We start from the raw sequence: 13,247 nt of genomic DNA, 5'->3' as shown, positions 1-13,247 counted from the left end.
TCTCAAAGGAGGTCTTCAATCACTGGGTAACATGAAGGACGGATACACACAGGCTGCCAGAGAAGCCGGGACAAAGCTCCCGAGTTGCAGAGAGACAGAGAATTCCTGTATGAACACCCAGATGACTGGGAACCTAGTCCTTACGGATTAAACAGTGCCCGGGGGCACTAAGGCTAATAGGAAATGCTGGAATGGAGATTTTTTTTTTTTTTTTTTTTGGTCCCCAGTTTTGTACTGTTTATGATCTGCCAGCAGGAATATTTCACGGCATTAAAGGCATGGCCGGAAAGCAAGATGTATATGTATATACACACTCACACACACACGCGCGCGCACACACACACACACACACACACACACTTCCTCTGTATCTTCACAACCCTGATACCACATATGGCCCTTGCGGACGGAGTATTGTGTGTTGTTTAGTCTTGGAACTTCTTTTAAAGATAGGATGTCATTTACAATCTTCAGGCCATATGTTTACTCAGACTTAAGAAACACGGGCTAATCTTTTTCTATTTTGAGGAGTAATAAATTGAAAAGATAATTACATAATATGGTGCATAATGTAACTCTGGCTTGAGCCATATGTGTTTAATTTTAGAGAAACATGCGTGATGACAGGTTATGAAGGATGAAACTATTTTAGTCTTTTTAGGGATTAGAAGCATGAGGTTTTTTTTTTTTTTTTTTTTTAAATAAGTGTCCCTTATTTCCATCCCCTCCCCCTCCCCTGGAAAAACAACCCAATACGCAAACCCAGTGAGAAACTCCCTTCTGAAAGCTGTTTGTTTTTTTCTGGTGGTCACTGGTATAGACAATTCAAGTTAGAGGGCGTATTAGTTCCAAGCCCTTGTAAAATGAGATGCAGGCTCCTGTGTGCTTAAGGGGGTGGGGAATGGTTGGCCATGTAGTTCCTAACTTGAGAGCAGAGTGTGGAGATGCTGTGTTTAGAGTCAGGCAGAAATTGTCATCCGAGTATCCAGTTAGAAACACCACCAGTTCTCCCTCTCCTTATTGAACGTGAAGGCGTATCTGATATAAAATGTTGTGGCGGGAGAGGTGTGAGAATTTTTCTTTCCTTCCTTCTGCACACATCAGTGGAGCCCCTCTTAAGAAGCTCCACCTACTCTACTTGGTCCCCAAGATGCAGCGTCAGCTCAAATCTCTCCGTAAAACTCTTAAGCAGGAGGCTCCTATACTGAGACCACTTTTAGGTCACCTTCACAATGTGTCACTTTATCCCTGCTCCTGGCCTGGCAGCAGAAGTGTCAGGTACAGTGGGCAGAATAATGCCCCCCGAATATGCCGATGTCCTGGTCTGTAGAACCTGGAAAGGTGATCTGTCACACGGAAAAGAGGATATCAGTTTGTAGATGGAACTGGGGTGGCCAATCACCCGATGTTGAATGGGGGGAGATTAGCCTGGATTATGCCAGGGGCTCAGCATACTCACAGAGTTTTTAAAAGGAGAAGAGAGAGGGAGTAAAGAGATAAAAGCAAAGAGAACCAGAGCCAGACTCTGCCCAGTGTTGCTGACTTTGAACATGGAGGAAGGGGCCATATGCCAAGGAATGGGAGCTTCTTCTAGAAGCTGAGAAGGGCAAGCGAGGAAACAGATTATCTCCTAGAGCCTCCAGAAGGAACCACAGCCCTGCCAACACCTTGGCCTTAGCCCCTTGAGACCCGTTTTGGACTTCTGACCTCCAGAACTATAAGACATTTATATGTATATGTTTAAATATACATATATATTCATATATGTATATATATATGTATATGTTTAATATATATGTATGTGTTTAAAGTCACCGAGTTTGTGGTGGCTTGTGATAGCAGCCATGGGAAGGTAGTAGACGGGAGGAGGACCACGTGCCTAGTGTACAGGGAAGAGATCAGTTGTTAGCAAACGTGGCTGTGTATGAGAAACACCTGGAGGGCTTTAAAAATGCTGGTATCTGGACCCTGGAACCCTGAAGTTGCAATTTAATGAGTCTAGGGGTGGCCTGGACACCAGGTTCCCCAGGTGATTCAGGTATGCAACCAAAGAGGTGGCACACCGGTTTAGGGTATGAGCTTTGGTATCAGTAAACACGGCTTCCAGGTGAGCACCGGTGTCGGGCCAGCTGGGTGTGCAAGTTATTCTCTTCGCTTTAGTTTCCCCATCTGTCACCTGGGGATACTGTGAACTTCTGCCCAGGGTTGTATGATCCTGACGTATTAAAGGGCCCGTGTCTTTCTCACGGGGATTGCTCAATAAAGGGTTGCTGCTCTTTGGAGTCCCCTTATGGTGATTGGGATGCACAGAGGCAGATCCCCTGATGAGATGATATTAGACAGGGAGCCTGGCTGATTTCTAGAGCTTATATTCGCAGCTGCTTTCAGAAGTAGCTCCTACTATTCTACCCTACCCACGGAAGGGAGAGAGGATCGGGAAAGGTAAGCAGCTCTTCCAGTGGCACCAGAAATAAGCTGGGAGCCGGGACTCGAACCTGGGTCTCTCTGAGTTTGGGACCATGCCCGCTTGCCATGTGTGAGGCTTGCGAGGCGGATGGGTAGGAATGTGAAGCTGGCAGCTGCACTCTCTCGAGCCCCCTTGGGTGGCATTTCACAAACCATTGCCAGCGTCAGGCCCCAGGCTGGGGGTGGCATTTTGTACCGGATTCGGTCTCTGCACGAGAAAGCGTATTGCCCTGTTGCCTGCCGTCACGGAAAAGGAGGTTGAAAGCCATGGGAATGATGATTCTTAACAGTTATAGGCTGTTTGCCTCTGTCTGCCGTTTAATCTAATCTCAGGTTCAGTTGATACTATTGATTAGGTTCTTTTCAGAACGGTATGCGGCATATGGGGCTTCTCTGTGTGGGGTAAAATGTTATTCTTCTCCTCTGTGAGTTGAGAAGAAAAGGTGAAAGTATACAATTAATTTGCCTGCACTTTCTTGCAAATTGTATGCTGGATTTCTGCGAAATGCTGTATGGAACAATATCCCAAGCAAATTATTGTTATTTACTGTGACTTTTGCCTGCATATTTAAAGTCAACAATTATGTTTCCTTTCTGTACTTAATGGCCTTTGTACAACATTTTTAGAAACTTGGTCAGGTGTCACTAAGCAAACCTGCGCTTCGACCCTGTGATTCTTGGGAAACAAGTTAACAATATCAGAAGTAACAACCTAGCCCTGTTTCCAAAGGTAACAACCGAACCCAGGAGGGCACGCTCCCCTCTCCCTTCCTGTAAGGTGATTAATTAATTATCTGGAGGCCATTGCCCTGAATCTCATTTGTTTTAGGCAATATATCATCTTTTGTCATCCTTGCTGTTGGTATGACGGACAGCGAATAATAAAATGGAATCTGGTAATCTTAGTTTTTTTTTTCTTCACATTTCATGCATTTGGAGGGCAGTTTTGCTACCTTTGGAATTCTGTCATTCCTTGAGTCCTTTAGAAGAGAAATTCTTTGAAAATGGACGTAGAGATGACACAGAATGGGACATCACTTCCAGCTGTACAACATAGTAATTAGTCCATTACGTACATCACACGGTGCTCACCAGGCTCAGTGCAGTCACCGCCTGTCACCTTACGATGTTATTACAGTATTATTATAGTAGTATTACGTCTCCTCCCTTTCCTGTACTTTTTATCCTATGACTTGCTCATTTTACCCCTGAAAGTTTGTACCTCTTCCTCCCCTTCACTGATTTCGTCTATCACCTTCCCCTTGCCCTGTGGCAACTCTCAGTTTATTGTGTACTTAGGAGTCTATTTATGTTTCTTTGGGATTTTTTGTTAGCTCATTTGTTTCATGTTTTAGGTCCCACATGTAAGTTAACTTACATGGTATTTGTCTTGTTTGTGTCTGACTTATTTCACTTAGCAGAATGCCCTCTAGGTCTGCCCATGCTGTCATGAATGGCAAGATTTTTTTCTTTTTTTCTGGCTGAGTAATACTCCATTATGCATGTGCATACACACACCACCTCTTCTTTATCCTTTTATCCATCAGTGGACCCTTGGGCTGCTTCCATAGCTTGATGCTGTAGATAATGCTGCAGTCAATACAGGGGTGTGTGGGTCTTTTTGAAATAGTGTTTTGGTTGTCTTCAGGTCATTAACCAGAAGTAGAATCACTGGGCTATATGGTATTTTTACTTTTAGTCTCTTGAGGAACCTCCACACTGTTTTCCATACTGGCCGCAGCAGCTGACATTCCTGCCGGCAGTGTAGGATGGTTCCCTTTTCTCCACATCCTCGCCAGCACGTGCTGTTTCTAGTCATTTTCATACGGGTGATTCTGACAGGTGTGAGGCGGTATCACACTGTGGTTCTGATGGGCATTTCCCTCATGATGAGTGATGTTCAGTATTTTTTGTGTGCCTCTTGGCCATCTAGGTATCTTCTTTTCTTTTCTTTTTTTAAAGATTTTGTTTACTTATTTGACAGAGAGAGAGAGAGAGAGAGATCACAGGTAGGTAGAGAGGCAGGCCGAGAGAGAGGGAAAAGCAGGCTCCCTGCTGAGCGGAGAGCCCAATGCGGGACTCGATCCCAGGAGCCTAAGATCATGACCCGAGCCAAAGGCAGAGGCTTAACCGACTGAGCCACCCAGGCACCCCTGAGTGTCTTCTTTGGAAAAATGTCTATTCAGGTCCTCTGCCTTTTATTTTTTTAATCAGTGTATTTGTTTTTTGGGCATTGAGAGCAAACTCTTTGTCCTAGAGGTGGGGCATATGTGTTTCACATCAGTGGTTCTCTAATCCCAGCCCAGATTTTGAAATAATGCTCTCCTTTTTGTGTTCCTCTTACTTTCATTGCCATGTAGCAGCCATTGACCTGAAGGTTTTTGGTGGTGAGATATATATATATGTGTGTGTGTGTGTGTGTGTGTGTGTATATATATATATATATATATATATATATTTTTTTTTTTTTTTTTTTTTTTTTTTAAGCTGTCTTGGTTTTGGAGGTCTGAGCAGGTTTTTTGTTCTATTAGGGACTCAGTTCATGCCCCAAGTGGAACTGCCAGAAGCAGCTTATGGCCACCCATGTGTGCACATACTAGGGTTTTGTGAATCTGAAGAGATACAAGCTCATTATTCCCAATTTCCAGGAACTTTGGGTTATGACATTTCCACCCAATAAACAGAAGCAAAGAGCCTACAAGCCAAACTAGATCTTCTCATTTGAGAAACGAATCTGGCTTTGCTTATCCAATGTCTTGTCTAATGAAGAGTATGCTTGGCCAACTGTATGTTAAAAGACAGTCTGACTGCTGAAGAGTTTTCAGATCACCTCGGGAATAAATTGACAGGGAGACAGGTGCCGAAGATGGGCAGGAGTTAGAGCAAAGGACAGAGACCAGCCATCATCTCCTGGGTTCTCTCCACCTTGAAGGACAGTTATTAATATTTTGTCCTCTTTGCTTGTGGTTGTATTTAAAAGGAATACAACGTTTCAGTTAGAGCCTGGATCACCTTATAGCTATGCTCTTCCCATCCTCAGAAACAAATGCCATCAGGAGTTGGGGCTTCCTCCTTCCATTCCATTTTTATGTGTTTGGTTACATAGACCCTATTTTTGAGAGTGTTTAGTTGATAAGTTTAGCTTCAAACTATATTGTATCCTTACTATTTTGTGCTTTTTTATTCAGCCTTGATTTTGAGAGTGATTAGCATTCATGCATAGAGCTCTAACTTACCTCGCCGAAGTCTACACAGTATTCTGCCATTGAACCATGCCTTGTGCTTATTCATTCCAGCGTCGGAGGGCATTTAAAATTTTCTTTTTACCGCAGTGAACAACATAGGCATGCGTGAGAGTTTCCTTAAAGACTGAGAAGTAGAATTACCAAGAATTGTACTTACTAAGGCGCACCGCTCCTCAGTTCAGAACTTGCTTCCGTAGCAAGCTGAGGAGGATGTCAGTCTGTCCCGTCTTCCCTCAGGGAGTCTACAGTCTGTTGAGGAAGTGGAGGAGGATAGCTCTGTCTGTCCAAGAACTGTTTATTTGAGCCGGACTGCATTGGTGACCTCAAGAGGAAGTAATGGTCTGCTTAGATTTCTAGTATCTTGTAGCAGACAACTCACGACTTCATGTGAACGTGATTGTATGTGACACAATCACGGCATCGTGTGCACGGATTTCATCTGTTTGAATAGAACGCTCCCACTACATTGTCTGAATGGCAAGAGGCTCCTTTTCTGTTTCAGGTAGTGGCGCGGTTTAGAGACGGAAGACGTCACCAATTAATCCAGCCAAGAGCCCAGTGAGCGTTGTCTTGCCCATGGGCTGGTTTTGGGCTTTCTCTGCCATTCCTTTTGGGGGGCTAAGAGAGCCCCAGAGAGACATGTCTGAAGCAACAGCACACAAAAATAGAGTGAACGAAGACAAAAATGTAAGAATAAAAGGGAGGAAGAATTTCTGAGTGAATGAGGCCTCCGCTGCTCCTTCTCCTCATGAGGTGTGATATGTAGATCTGTCCCGTGCTCAGGCCTGACAGCTTGTGGGGACCAGATGAATTTTTCAGTCAGCATGAGAAATGCCATCCACACCAACTGATACCCTCTCCTGGCAGCTGCCTCACTATCTTTTATCATTTCTCTTGATCCATCATCCAGAGAATACTAGAAGGCACGAGAATGTAAGATCCAAATAGGAATGGGTGCATGTTTTCTATCTTGGTGTACTTTCCAGAACCTTTTTGAACTTTTGAACCGCTCGCACCCATGGGGCCCTGTGCAGGGGAGTTGATAAATAGAGATAATGTTGATGTGAGTACAGTTTCTTTCATATGTAACTAGAGAAGCATGTGAGTTCCAGATAAGCTTCTCTTAGAAAAAATAAAATTCTAAATGTCAAAGATTTTTGAGCCGGGGTGACAAGGACTCCAGGACTGAAAGACGTCCTCGGACTTGAGCCCAGGAGGGGAGAATCCAGCAGAGAGCATATAGGTCAGTTTGGCCAAAGCCCCTTCTGTTTTCATTGAATTTAGACTTCCTACCTCTTCCGTGTTCTCTTAAGGCCTCTGGTTATTCTAATTTCACTTTCTTTCCTTGTCTGGAATGGTCACTTTCTAATTCCTCCCCCAGTATATTGAAAAAACCGGGGAGTCAGCCTCTGAGACAATGTGTCTCATGGGTATGGGAGTGCGTTCTTTTCTTCACAAAACTTCTGGAACAATAATCCAGCTTCCATTCCCTCACAGGCATCTTTTTGAAATTGGAGGCTTTATATTCGGATAAAAGAAAACATGATGCATTGATTCTATGTAAATAAATGAAACGGAAAAGGCCTGGGTCATAAACACCCGGTCCAATTAAGTACCTCGTTTTTGGATTGTTTATTAAAAATTTGCAATACATGATTTCATGCCTGTCCTGGGCTTAGTTATTAACCAGTGGAGGATTTCGATAAGATTTTCCTCAATATTGGAGATAGAAGTAGTTTGTTTTTTTTTTAATTTTTAAATTTTAAAAATTGTTATGAATTCAGACTCATACCCTCCTAGGAAAGCAATGCACTGCCAAGTGCAAGGTGAAGCCTAAAAGCTTATCATTTAGAAAAAATGTCCACGTGTGGAAATAACGGTCATAATTGTTAGCATTGGATTAATTAGATTTGGCATCATTTATTTCCCATTTTAACTTTTTATCACTTTTGTCTACATCTTAATTATTTGGGGATGAACAAATCAACGGGGAACATAGTAAGCATTTACTAGATGTTTGTTGTATTAACAAAGGGACATTTTTCAATGACTTCATTCAAAGCTCATGTCGTGTGGAGATTTCACAATAAAATGAGGGCTTGTAAGATGTGGGGAGGACCACGTGGCTGGCTGAGGTCACACATGACATGATTTTGCTCTTGCTAAAGTCTGAGCACGTTGCCTTCTTTTTTTTTTTTTTTTTTTTTTTACTTACATGTATTAGGTTCATGCATTTCAAAGGTGGAGATCCGGTAAGAGAGGACATTCCTGTATTTCCTCCTCAACAGGCTGCAGGTTATCGTAAGTTTCACCTCCCAAATCCCCACCCCTTTGATCTCCCCAAGATGCCACTAGTAGCTCAGTCCGGGTAGATCGTAGAGCTCTGGTCGGCGCACAATCAGGCATTTGATTTTTATTGTCTTTGGAGGAATGTGTAGGATTTTTAGAACTTTAGCCATACCCAAATAGTTACTTAATTTGAAACCTGCTGGAATTTCTTATTACTCAATTACACGGTGGGAGGTAGTGGGATACAGGATAAATGGCTCATTGGAAAAAAAAAAAAAAAACTCTCTTACATAGTTTTTTCTTCACTACTTGGGGTCTTTTGAGAAGGTATTACCTTATGGGGTAATCCCACTCCTGTAGGAATGTGTTTATTACATACGCACACATCTCCATAGATGGACCCGTCCATGTATACCAAAGTGTGTTCACACGTCTGTGTGCACACCTCCACGTGTATGGTCGTTACATTTCCTAAACCCAAGTAACTCGAGTTTCTTTCCTAACACAAAAAGTCACTTCCAAGAAAAGTGGAAAAATAAACAGTATAATCAGCGAGGCATCACAAATAACTTTTATGTCTAAATCAAGCTATTAAATGCTTTTTTATTTTTAAGTAGATAGGGAATAAAATAGCTACATAGTTCATAAAGTGGTGTGCCATTACTGCCTGCTGTGCCCGAGAATTATGCCAGCTTTTTACACTCATGAAGTAAAAGCAGATTAGAACTGTGATCAATGTATTACCCTATATTTCTTATTGTGCGTTATATTTCCTTTTTGAGCACCTTTGTCGACTAAATGGCTACTAATGACATAATTACAATTGTTTGTCACCACCATAATGCGTGATTTCCTATCTCATCATGAAGATGTAAGTTAGATAAAAGAGGAGTTTTGGCAGGAAGACAAAGTGCAGTGATTTATTAAAGGCCAGATGTGGTTGTTAAAAGCTTTTCTCCAGAAGGCTCAATTGAGTGATGTGAAAAGGGAATGAAATCGCTCCGCACACCCAGCCTGTGGTTCGGGGTGTGAGTGACATAGTTGCTCATGGAAGCATGACAGACGAGCCACATGTTTTATTGTTGTGTACAGATTTTACATTGGAATTTAAACAGGGTGAGAAAGGTCCGCATTAGCTTACACCAGCCAAGTAGGTGTTTAAAAGAAACTTGTGAGACTCAAGGGCTGGCAGGATCCTTCCATTTGTTTCGTGCCTCATAGGGAGGACTGAACTCTCTAACATGTCTGTCCAGCACGGCTCAAAAACCTCGAGGGAGGGAGAGAGAGGCTCATTGGAGAAATCAGAGCGATCAGAAGCGAGTAGAGATGAGATACCACTCACACGCTGTTGACATACGTATCACACACGTAGACTTGACATATAGACACTCAGATTCGATAGATGCTTCTAAGGAAAAGGCGCCATTCCTGGTTTTAGTACTATTTGCACATGCAAAGCTCTGTTAAAATAATGTTAAGACCCTGGAGTGATAGAAGCTTTGAGTGGTTTGAAGAGTATTCTCGAGCTTTTGGGGGAGGATGGGGGTGGGAGAAGAAAGTGGTTATTTCTTTGTGTCATGCTCTGTTTCTCTGTACTTCCTCTCTTCTCTTCCCCCTCCCCGCCCTTTCTCCTCCTCCTTCCTCACTTCCCTGTAAAATTTTGTATGAACAGAGTTACACTGTAGAATGGGGTCTGCGCCGTGTGGAACCCAGCGCTGTGCTGGGCATAGGAATCTTCTTGTGTCTTCCAGAGTGGACAGAAAAAGTGACTTTAAATAGTACAAATGGAAGACTTAGACTTTTTTTTAGATTAATTCAGTGAGGCTAGAGAGAGGTTTGGTGGGGTGTTCATAACCCTGCTGGGTTCTCTCAGTGCAAGGTCCTCCTCGTGTTCTCTGTCAGGGTCGTACAGCCTTGAGAGCTCTTGTAGAGTTACCATTCTTGGTGATTGTAATTTGTGGAGTATCTGTCATATTACCTAAATGTTTATTCCCCGGTTTCCGGTCTGTAAGTTCCACGCAGGCAGGAATTGTCCTATCGCGTTACCTGACACATTGTGTGCATTTGGGAAGTAGTCATAGGATGAACCACAAGAACCACTTGGACAGTAGCCTGCGTTCAGCCTATCACTTGGAGATCATCAGCAAACCCATCCAGATAAAACTTTCCCAAACTTCAGATACGTGTCCACATAGATAATGAAGAAAGTTAGGTGGCTTCCTGCCATCCCCTTAATTTAAAATTTGGAGCCTGAGAATCCAGCTAGGTCCAGTCCCTTCCAAGTTGACTTTTGTCTCCCAGGCACCCATCATGTAATTCCAGAGACTGCCACTTGATGGCTCGTATCCAACCCTTCGACAGGAGAGAATCAAGTCAGAAAAAGTGTTCTCTACCTCTTGACTCTTTCATTTAGAATATGCATGTTCTTTATGACTCATGTGTTGACCCTTATAAAGAGAGGACTGAAATGGAAACGCAGGGAGTTAAGTTTCAGAGATGCAAAGTACTTAGAACCCGGGCTGCCTTCATGGTCGTGACATGCACACAGCCAGCCCAGGCCCTGTGATCAACAGGGCCCTACCCTTGGTTGAACGCACTGCTGTCACTATCTTGAAAATCTTTAATTTTTTTTTTCCTTTTTAAAAAGATTTATTTGTTTATTTGAAAGAACATGAGTGGGGTGGGGAGCGGAGGGAGAGAGAGAGAGAGAAGCAGACTCCCAGCTGTGTGCAGAGCCCCACATGGGGCTCTATCCCATTACCCTGAGCAGAAATCAAGAGTTGGAAGCTTAACTGACGCGGCCACCCAAGCGCCCCACCATCTTGAAACTCTTAATAAATTCACACAAGGGGTCCACAGTTTCATTTTACTCTGGACCCCACAGTTTACGTTGGTGGCCCTGCCTGTCCCTATATGTTCTTTCATTGTCACCACCAGTGACTTTGCAGTTGCTGACTTTCCTTACTCCGCCAGAACCTCTGTTATTTGAAGCCAGGTTGCCCAGGCCTGATCTTAACCTGACCAGGGCTCCCAATGGCTTTATTGAGTGCTTGTCAGGAAGCCTGCCTTCCCTAGACACAAACGAGTGGGATAAGAGCTTTGGCCTTGACTCCTGGATTCAGATCCTGGCCCTGCAAGGAGCACATTACTTACACTTCCCAGGCTCAGTTTGGTCATTTGCAAAAACGACGGGATAATAGTGTGCCTCCCTCCTAAACTTGAGGTGGGGGCTAAATGCGATAGTGGATGGAACAAGCTCCCCGGGCACCTGGCCCACGGTGAGCACTTAGTCACGGCTGGGTATTGTTGCCATCACTGGCAGCACATTTCTGGAGACACCTGCCCCTCATGGAGCCTCCCGTTCTCTGTGGTCGGCGCTCCCTGACGCTGCAGAATTGTCGCCGTGCCTTGATGCTGTCCTGGGCCGCACACACGAGTTCTTGGAGCCTGGTGCCAGAGTTCAAGGGAGGCCTTGACTCTGCTCTGCTGACTGCCTCCCTCTCTCTGAGACCCTCTCCTCTCTGCTCCCTCCTGTATATGGAATGATCAACATGGAAAGGATTTGTATAACCAAACCGAGAATTCTGTAACCCATTTCTGTTTCCCAGTGGTTCAAAGATATGTCTTACTCACTGTATCTTTTGCAGGGCATTGAAAACACATTTTGGGGGGTGCCTGGGTGGCTCAGTGGGTTAAGCCTCTGTCTTCCGCTCAGGTCATGATCTCAGGGTCCTGGGATCGAGCCCCATATCCGGCTCTCTGCTCAGCGGGGAGCCTGTTGCCCCCTGTCCCTCTGCCTGCCTCTCTGCTTCCTTGTGATCTCTCTGTGTCAAATAAATAAATAAAATCTTAAAAAAAAACAAAAAATATTTTGAAGAAGACACGTAATGTGTAAATAGAATCCCCTCCCCCATTCATACAGAAAACTTGCAAAACATTGACCATGTCATAGGGACTTGGGTTCTTGGAGAGGGAGAGGCTGTTATTGGGAACGGATGGGATGTGGGATATGATCCATTCATTTATCTGACAAGGATCTGTTGAAGACTTCGTATGCCAGGTATCCTTGTAAGTCCCGGGAGTGTGTAACTCTTCACAATCCCACAAGAACCTTGCTGTTGCGTGGCTGACATTCTAGTAGGGCACAAATACTAAATACAACAGAGGACAGTATCAGACAGTATCTCTGCTATGCAGAGAAGTAAGACAGGGCCATGCAATAAGACTGCCTCTGGGCTGCTTTAGACAAGGTAGCCAGGGAAGGTGTCTCGGAGGAGGTGACATCTGAGCTGACATGTGGATGGCAAGAGGGAGGCGACCCCTAGAAGGGTAGGAGAAAAGCCTTCCGGGCTCAGACCCTCAGGTGCCGTGAGCGTGGTGGATTTGAGGAACAGAAAAAAGACCAACGTGGCTGGAACGAGGTGTCCGAGCTAGAGACGGCAAATTGGTTGGGCGAGAAAGTTAGTTGGGGACTGATCTTGGAGTCTGTAGACCATGATCATGTCATCCCTGGGCCTTGTTGCTCTTTTATTTTCAAGCTAAAAGAGACCCAGGAATCTGTTTCATCCTAAGCTGAACAATTGAATCAATTAAGCAGTCTCTAGGTATTAATTAGACAGGAAATGAATGATTTTACCTGGATTTATCCACTGAGGTTCTCTAAATAAGAAGTGTTATCTGAATGGAGCACTGGAATTGGAGTCCCAAGGCAAGTCTCAGCCCTACTGGGATAAGCTGTTTAGTTTCCTCAGTGAATCATATCATCATAGATTGATCATGCCTTTGACACAAGGTTGGCATAATGTCGAAATGACTTAGGGCTCGGGGTGACTACTGGGTAAATGCAAAGTCATATGCAGATATTACGTAGCTGTTGTGATTGATAATTCTCAGTTGATAACCTTAGCTGCTAAAAATCTCTACTTTTTAAAGTTAGAAAAGTATATTTTTCTATCCATTAAGGAGTTTTTCTATTACTTGTAGAGAGACCTAACAGATAAATTCATGATGTATATAGTTACCTTATTCAGTAAGTGCTTCCTAGATACTGGCTCATGTTCATAGATAACTGACCTTCTTTGTTAAGGTCTGGAATGTGAGAGCACATGGCCCCATCTATGGGATTCTGTCTCGTAGATTACTTATCTCTTAGCTGGACTGACTTTGAAATATGGGAAGGTCCCAAAAGATGGTTTAGTTTTAAAGGCTTGTCTTTAAAGAGGATCACAGTGGTTTTTAGAAGACAAA

General features: G+C 43.8%; 1 protein-coding gene across 7 annotated transcripts in view; it reads left to right on the top strand.

The window, feature by feature from the left end:
• Positions 1-13,247, top strand: part of FOXP1 (forkhead box P1) — a 579,941-nt gene that overhangs the window by 163,398 nt on the left and 403,296 nt on the right. The window contains exon 1 of one of the 7 annotated variants that reach the window (XM_032359566.1): positions 7,990-8,012. The exons of the other annotated variants lie outside the window; for them this stretch is intronic. The gene's annotated coding sequence lies outside the window, so the exon portion shown is untranslated. Of the gene's footprint in view, positions 1-7,989; positions 8,013-13,247 lie in introns of those variants that run through there. 7 annotated transcript variants of the gene reach the window in all.

This window comes from Mustela erminea, chromosome 1 (genome assembly GCF_009829155.1).
Source record: "Mustela erminea isolate mMusErm1 chromosome 1, mMusErm1.Pri, whole genome shotgun sequence".
NCBI classification, from domain to species: Eukaryota; Metazoa; Chordata; class Mammalia; order Carnivora; family Mustelidae; genus Mustela; species Mustela erminea.
The sequence above is the reverse complement of the archived record's forward strand: the minus strand, read 5'-3'. Positions and strand labels throughout refer to the sequence as shown.